This window comes from Lycium barbarum, chromosome 9 (assembly GCF_019175385.1).
Source record: "Lycium barbarum isolate Lr01 chromosome 9, ASM1917538v2, whole genome shotgun sequence".
Classification (NCBI taxonomy): Eukaryota; Viridiplantae; Streptophyta; class Magnoliopsida; order Solanales; family Solanaceae; genus Lycium; species Lycium barbarum.
The window spans coordinates 100,686,879-100,695,005 of NC_083345.1; the positions used below are offsets into that span (position 1 = coordinate 100,686,879).

The window sequence follows — 8,127 nt, forward strand, 5'->3', positions numbered from 1 at the left end:
TACTTTTAAATGGTGGAAGTTTAGCACTAGGTAATGCCAAGTTGACGATTCATATTTTTAAACAAAGGGTAAGTTAGTTCAGGGCAAATTTGACCATTTCGCATAGTTCAAGGGTAAAATTGACCCTTCCCTCTAATTTTGAATTTTTTAATTTTTTTTGTTCCTCCTTTTTCTCTTCCCGCCACTACCTCTACCACGAATTACCCTTTCTTCCTCCTTCCTCCTTGTCATTCCCCACCATCATTGTCATCATCACCTCCACCACCATTTTGTCTTCCCTTTTTCTTTCTATTTCTCTCTCCCTGTTACTCCATCACCACCTACAACACTAGGCGGGAATGCACAAAATGACCTGAACATGCAATATAAAATGCTATTTCAATACATGTGTATAGCTACATAGAGGTTAAATGAGGAAGATAGGGTGATTGGTGGTAGAGATAGTGACGCAAAAAGAGAAAAAAGGAATAAAGAAATTAAAATCTCAAAATTAGAGAGAATGGTCAAATTTGTCCAAAACTATGTGAAAGGTTCAAATGTACTCACTGTTTAAAAAAAAAAAAAAAAGAATAATCCTTAATTGGGTGATATGTGGCTTCACGATGTTAAGCTTCTAGTGTTTAAAAAATAAAGACAATTTGTTCCATTTGAATGGTTTAGGAGCAAATTTGACTCCAACCAGTAAGAACAAGGACATATTTGACCCCACCTATTAATGAAGGACAAATTTGTTCCATTTCGCCTAGTTCGAAGGAAATTTAACCCTTTGCCCTTTTCTTTTTTTATTTATTTGTTAAGTATTAGTAGTTCTTTTGCCCTCTCCTTTTTTTGTTTTTTTGGGTCGCACGTTTTCTTGCCCTCTATAATCTCACAAGCTTAGAAATCCCTTCTTGTCTCTCTCTCTCTCCTCTTCCTCTTTACACATAGTTCCATCTTCCATGTTCCAGATAGCCAGTACTACTCACCTAATTAATTTACTACTTTGTATTTGAATTGAAATTGGTCTAATTTGAGTGGAGATGGAAGGAGGAGCAGCTCATGGAACAGATGCAACAGCTTTCAAAGAATGTTTAGCTCTTTCTTGGAAGAATCCTTATGTTCTCCGTCTTGCTTTCTCTGCTGGAATTGGTGGCCTTCTCTTTGGCTATGATACAGGTCTCTCTAACCCCACCCCACGCCCCACCCACCCCCCAAGTCCCCTATATAATATTTACAAATGAATTTAACATAGTGATGATGATGGAATCAGAATTTTAACTAAAATTATTCAAAATATAAAGAAAGAAGCACGTGAAGAAGTCAAGTGAATGAAGCATATAGTATATAAACATATGAAAAAACTATTTAATAGTGTAATTTTCGGATGAAAGAGTATGTTACTTTGAATTTTCTTGGACAGGAATAGCTTTGCCACCGCACAATAATAACACAAACGAATTCTACACGATCAATGTACTTTAATCTGTCACAAGAAGGCTATTTGTGCTATTTTTAGGTTAGTATTTAAAACTTGTTGTGTATAATTAAGTTTTGCTATAAGTTTATTATGTCCTATCAATGCATTGAAGTTAAACTATTGTTTAGCAATATCACACTGGCTATTTTTTCTTCCATAATTTTCTTCCCCTCTATCCAAACAAAGGTTATTAGAGTGTCTAATGCTGTTTTGTGGAGTATAGGTGTGGTATCAGGAGCTCTTCTTTACATTAGAGATGACTTCAAGGATGTTGATAGGAATACCGTATTACAGGTAAACACGATTATCCTTCTACAGTTTTTTCTTTTCTTTTTCTTTTTGGCATCATCCTTCAAATAGTTCACACTTTAATTAAATTGTATATTTGCACTAAGAGGTACCATGTTCAATTTAGGGGCACACTTTAAGCTTTAGTTTATCCATAAAGACTAACATCTTTCAATAGTTAGAAAATTATTATTTTATCATTAATGAGATGATTATAATCACAAATATCTATTGCTTGTTTTAAGCTCTAAAGTTTTTTAAAATTTCTTTTTTCTTAAACTCCGTGACAGTTAAACCACATAAAATTGACGAAGTAACAATTGGAAAAGTGGAGCGTTTAAATATGTTTTTTTGGTTATTTTGGGGACAATTTCATAAATTTGATTAAAAACAAAAGGCAATTTTCTATCAATTTAACTTGCGACTTTAGTCACATGCCATGTGGACCATATTCGAAAATTTGTTTAATTATACTCCAGTATTTTGTTTTTAATAATAGAGCTTAAAAAGTTGTTATCTTTCCTTTTCTCTTTAGAAATATTTCGGTTCGTCAATAGCTCAAATAAAATAATCATCTTCATTTTCTGCTCCGATTTAAATTGTTTCTGTTTGGCTTTTTTCACTGCAAAATTAACATCAAGTGGTGGGTGGGACCTTTTTTGTTCACGATTGAAGTGCCCTTGATAATCATTGTCTCCACTTGTTCTTGATTGGAACCAATATCAACCTTGGAAGCATATCGACACATAAATGCTTACTTTCCCGTGCTTTTCAAAAAAGAAAAAATAATTTCAGTGAATATTTAAATTTATTTGATTTTTCCATAACCACATCCCCTCTACTTCCACAAATTTTAGCTTGGTGGTTCTATAGTTTGTTCACATGTCTGACTTGGGAAAAAAATACTTATTCATATCTGATGTTTACACCAAATTATATTGATTAACCGCCGTTAACTAAATAAATAAATAAGGTAACAATTAGGTATACTTAACTCTTTTGGCCTCCCTAAAAAATAATAGCCGAAAAAATATATGTCTTGTATATGAAGTATAAATATACATATTGTGTACTTAATATACATCAATATACATATAATATGCATATTATATACATAATCAATGTATATTGTTTTTGGCTAGCGCCCATAATTAATTTGGGGATGGGCCAAAAATGAAAAAAAAACACAAATTATTAAGTAACCTTGATTAACTGGACAAAAATATAACTAGAAGACACGTGTAATGTATTTATTGGCTTGGTCTAATGGATAAAAAAATTCTATCAACTTAACACTCAAAATTGCTAATTATGCGTGGCCAATTTTAATTATAGGAATCAATAGTGAGCATGGCAGTTGCTGGAGCAATCATAGGGGCAGGAATTGGTGGCTGGCTGAATGACAAATTTGGGAGAAGAACTGCAATACTCATTGCTGATTTCCTCTTCTTGTTGGAGCAGTGATTATGGCATCAGCAATGAATTCAGCACTACTCATAGTTGGTAGAGTTTTTGTGGGAATTGGTGTAGGGATGGCATCAATGACTGCCCCTTTATACATATCAGAGGCTTCTCCTGCTAAGATTAGAGGTGCACTTGTTAGTACCAATGTATTTCTCATCACTGGAGGCCAGTTCTTGTCCTACCTTATTAACCTTGCTTTCACCAAGGTATGCATGCAACTCATATTGATTATTATCTCGTGCAGTATGGAGGTGTTTTAAGTACTTGTTTTGACCGAGTTAAGGTGTCTGAACGAAACTCTATGACTATGTTGCTCGGTCTCTCCAAAAATACTGCTGCACCCCTGTTGGATTCTCCAAAAATGCACTAATTTGGACTATCCGACACGCATTCGTCGACATTTCTAATGAGTCTGAGCAACATAGCTCTGTGATGTTAGAGGGTTAGAAAGACAATCTTGTAAGGACTGTTGGCTGTTCGGCTAATATCTTAGTTACAAAATTCAAAACTGTGGAGCAACATTTTATGTAAGTTACTTAAATTTTAACTTTAGCTAAAAAAATAGAAGAAAGGATGGATGCTTAAATCTACATAATCGGTGTATATGTTTTGGTTACGGCCCGTAATTAGTTTCGGCTGAGAGCCAAAAATGAAGAAATCCCTTATATAAAACACTCCGAAGAAAATTAACAATAAAATGTTCTTGAACGTATAGGGCGAAAAAAAAAAAAAAGCCAAATTAAGGCGTAAACATGAACAAGACGTTTCCGAGAAACATGTTGGGTCAAATCCCATATGTTGAGATGTTAGCCCCATGAGACTTTAACCACACATGATTACCTTCTTGTCTTAAAATATTGAAACGTATAAGGAGCCGTAGAAGTGTTAGAAACTTAAAGGTTTGAAATAGTTGTGAGGAAATTTCGGGGGATCAAAAGACAAAAAGTTTGTCATCATGTACTTGCGAAGTTACGATTATTAAAACAGAGAACGCTTGAGTTCTATAACTTCTGTGTTCTGTTCTGAAAATACAAGTAGTGGCCATTGTAAATCTTTTCAAACAACCTTAATCTAAACAAAGAATAATAATTGCCGGAAGGATTTCGACTAATATTATTGTGTTAATGGAATAAAGGCATATAGTCCACATTTATTGAAGTCTTCTTTTAGTATCTAACTGAATCTTGAATAAATAAAGAATGTTGTATTTTTTTTTTACCGAATTAATTATTGGAAAATCCAACATGCTCATCGAATATAATTTTCTGAAATATTTTCAAGAAAACAAAATTGTCAATAAACCAAAGCAAATCATTCTTAGAGAATAAATGTCAGCTGAGAGCTGTATGATGAGTTCAGTTTGATAGGATGTTAACTAGAAATTCCGCATATTTACATCCAATTTTGTTTTGCAAATATTAAAATAAGAAAACATAATATACATACACACACACACACATATATATATATATATATATATATATATATATATATATATATATATATATATATATATTACGCACTACTTGAAACACTGGATGAACAAGATGTCAATTGTAGCTTGTTTTTTGCTGCTTGTAATTAGGTACCAGGGACCTGGAGATGGATGCTTGGAGTAGCAGGATTGCCAGCCCTCCTTCAGTTCATATTAATGCTTCTTCTTCCTGAATCGCCTCGTTGGCTTTATCGCAAGGTTAATACAATTGTTTCTTCGACCAACTAAATAACTTTTGACACTACAACAACAACAACAACAGCCCAGTGAAATCCCACATCTTGGGGTCTGGGGAGGGTATAATGTACGCAGACCTTACTCCTACCAAGGTAGGATGACTGTTTCCGAGAGACCCTCGGCTCAATAGAAGCATAAAAAGGGAGTCAGATAAGGTTAAAAGATTTAAAACGATATCGCAATGAAATAATGCAAGCGACACAGTAAAACAGGATAATCAAGGAATTCAAACTTTTGACACTATTAAGTGTAATTTAATTGTTGTAGCAGGTTGTCCGCTTTATTGCCCAAGCTATACTTGTTCCACTTATCATGGATAACCTATATATAAGTTAAATTCGATTGATATTTCAGGTTCAAGACAATATTCCACTAAATAGTTACCCTCTATAACGACATTTCAATGTAACAGTCACGTTTTCTGTGGAACCGATACTTTCATGTTAGGTTATATTATATGTTCTCTATAACAACATTTCGCTATAGCAACAAAAAAATATCTGAACAAAGAAAGCAGTTACAGAGAGGTTTGACTGTACAATGTTTTCTTGATAAAAACAGGGGAGGGAAGAGGAAGCCAAGACAATATTAAGGAAAATATATTCACCTGAGCAAATTGAAGTGGAAATTCAAGCTCTTAAAGAACCAGTTGACAAATAAATCGAAGAAAACAAAGCATCTGAAAACATCAATCTCTTCAAACTATGCCAGATAAAAACAGTTCGTCGTGGACTAATAGCTGGAGTTGGTCTCCAAATCTTCCAGCAATTTGTAGGCATAAACACTGTAATGTATTACAGTCCTACTATCATTCAGCTGGCTGGAATTGCCTCGAACCGTACAGCTCTCCTTCTATCGCTTGTCACAGCCGGACTAAACGCATTTGGCTCGATTGTTAGCATATATTTCATAGACAGGACTGGGAGGAAGAAACTTCTTATAATCAGCTTGTGTGGTGTTGTGATTTCTCTAGGGTTTTTGTCAGCTGTTTTTCATGAGGCTACTTCAACTTCACCAGCAGTTAGTATGACTGAGACATCTCACTTTGCAGCAAATTTCACTTGTCCTGCTTACCATGATGCTGGTTCTGCTGGTTCTTGGGATTGTACTGTCTTAAAGCGTCTCCTGATTGTGGCTTCTGTGCTTCACCTCAAAATAAGGTAATAATGCTCCTTATATGCTGCTACCTCCGGTTTATATTACTCATAAACTCCCTCCGCGATAATTTGTGTGAAGGTGTTTGACTAGACACAAGATTTAAGAATGAAAGAAAGACTTTTAAAACTTATGATATAAAATAAGTGATATTTGTGTGGTTATAAATCATCTCTTTAAGGGTATATGAGAAGTTTATAGTTAAATTATTATTAAATATAAAAATTTGTCATTCTTTTTGAGATTGACTAAAAGGAAAAAGTGTCATATAAAGTAGAATGATGCAGTATGTCTTTTAAGGGCTTTCCACACTTTTCAGACATTTACTAATAATCTTAATCATAAGAGCATTGTCTAAAATGCCCTTTTTCTCTCTTAAACGTATCATGAACACTTCTCTATTTGAAACAGTAGGGATAAATTTGAAAAGAAAAGGTAACAAATGCTTCTTGTTTTGAAACATGTGCTCAAGTTTGTCAAAATGATTCATATTTGAGACCGGAGGAATAGTATTTTGTTTCAACAACCTTTTGATTTTATACCTACATGAAGATGAAAAGTAACATCTTACCAGGCCTCAACATCGAGCCCAACACTATCCTACTTTCTTTTTGATAACGATATTATAATAGTAACTCATAATTGCCATAAACGAAATGTCTATGCTAAAATCATGATATTCGGTACTTGTATAAAATTATAAGTGTGTACCTAACACAAGTTTGTCTAATTTTTTTTCTTGTAGTTGCTGCCCGGGGCGTGTCTTATCTCTAATGATACTATTAAGGATGCTTGTCATAATCAAGATAGGTTATGGTACACAAGAGATGTCCAAGTAGATATGGATGGCTAGCCCTACTCGGGCTAGCGCTCTACATCATGTTCTTCTCTCCAGGAATGGGTACCGTTCCATGGATTGTTAACTCGGAGATATACCCTTTACGATTTCGAGGGGTTTGTGGAGGAATAGCTGCAACAGCAAACTGGATTTCAAACCTTATTGTAGCACAATCCTTTTTGTCATTGACACATGCCATTGGAACATCATGGACATTCCTTGTATTTGGAGTTATCTCCGTTGTAGCTCTATTTTTTGTCCTGATTTGTGTTCCAGAAACTAAGGGTCTTCCTATTGAGGAAATTGAGAAGATTTTGGAGACTAGAGGTTTACATATGATGTTTTGGAAGAAAAGAGGTAATGAGAAGAATGGTGGAGAAAATGATACCAAGAAAGAAGGGGAAGGGGATGTATGAAGTGATGTAAAAAAACATAGATAGCTTTGATTTGAATTGGGAATCCTTTAATTAGTTTATAGTGTTTGATAGGATTTCCAAATCATTTGAGATAAATAATTAATATGATGTAGATGATTAGATTGTCGAGGGTCTTTCGGAAACAACCTCTCTATCTCCTCGAGGTAGAGGTAAGGTCTGTAAACACTTTATCTTTCACATACCCCACTTATGGAAAAACACTGGGTATGTTGTTGATGTAGATGATTAGATGAAGTTGGATCATTGATAAGAACTCTTTTCAAGGAAACTTATTAGGTTCAAGAGTTGTTTCTTCCTCCATCTTCCCTTTTCTTTTGTCATTGTTTTCGGTTTTTATTGTTAGTTCCCAAATATGGTCCTTACAATTTGGACTTTGAAACATTGCAACATGAAGAGAATTTTTGTCAAAAATTAAATGAATATTAAATGGAATAAGAGAGAAAGCATGTTCTCTGTCATGCATCCAACATGGATATATATACTTGTGTAAATCTATATATAATTGTATACGGGTAAAACCGAGGATACGGACATGCTCGGTTTTCCGTTGTCATGGTTATGCTCGGACACTATATGACCGGCTCATCGGGAACGAGGCTTCGAGCTCGATCTGGGATGAGGTGTTAAAGGAAGGGCGGTTAACTGTCATAAGGAGAAGATCGAAATATCTGCCCTCAACCGGATATTTCGGCGTCGATCTCGGCAGCAGCTGTCACCAGATTTCTTTCCTTTATTTAGAATTGTACTAGGGTTGGGA

At 34.6% G+C, this 8,127-nt stretch overlaps 1 pseudogene; it reads left to right on the plus strand.

Annotated features, from left to right (window-relative positions):
• Window positions 1-397: 397 nt before the first annotated feature.
• LOC132609169 (probable inositol transporter 2) lies at window positions 398-7,652 on the plus strand (annotated as a pseudogene).
• Window positions 7,653-8,127: the final 475 nt, after the last annotated feature.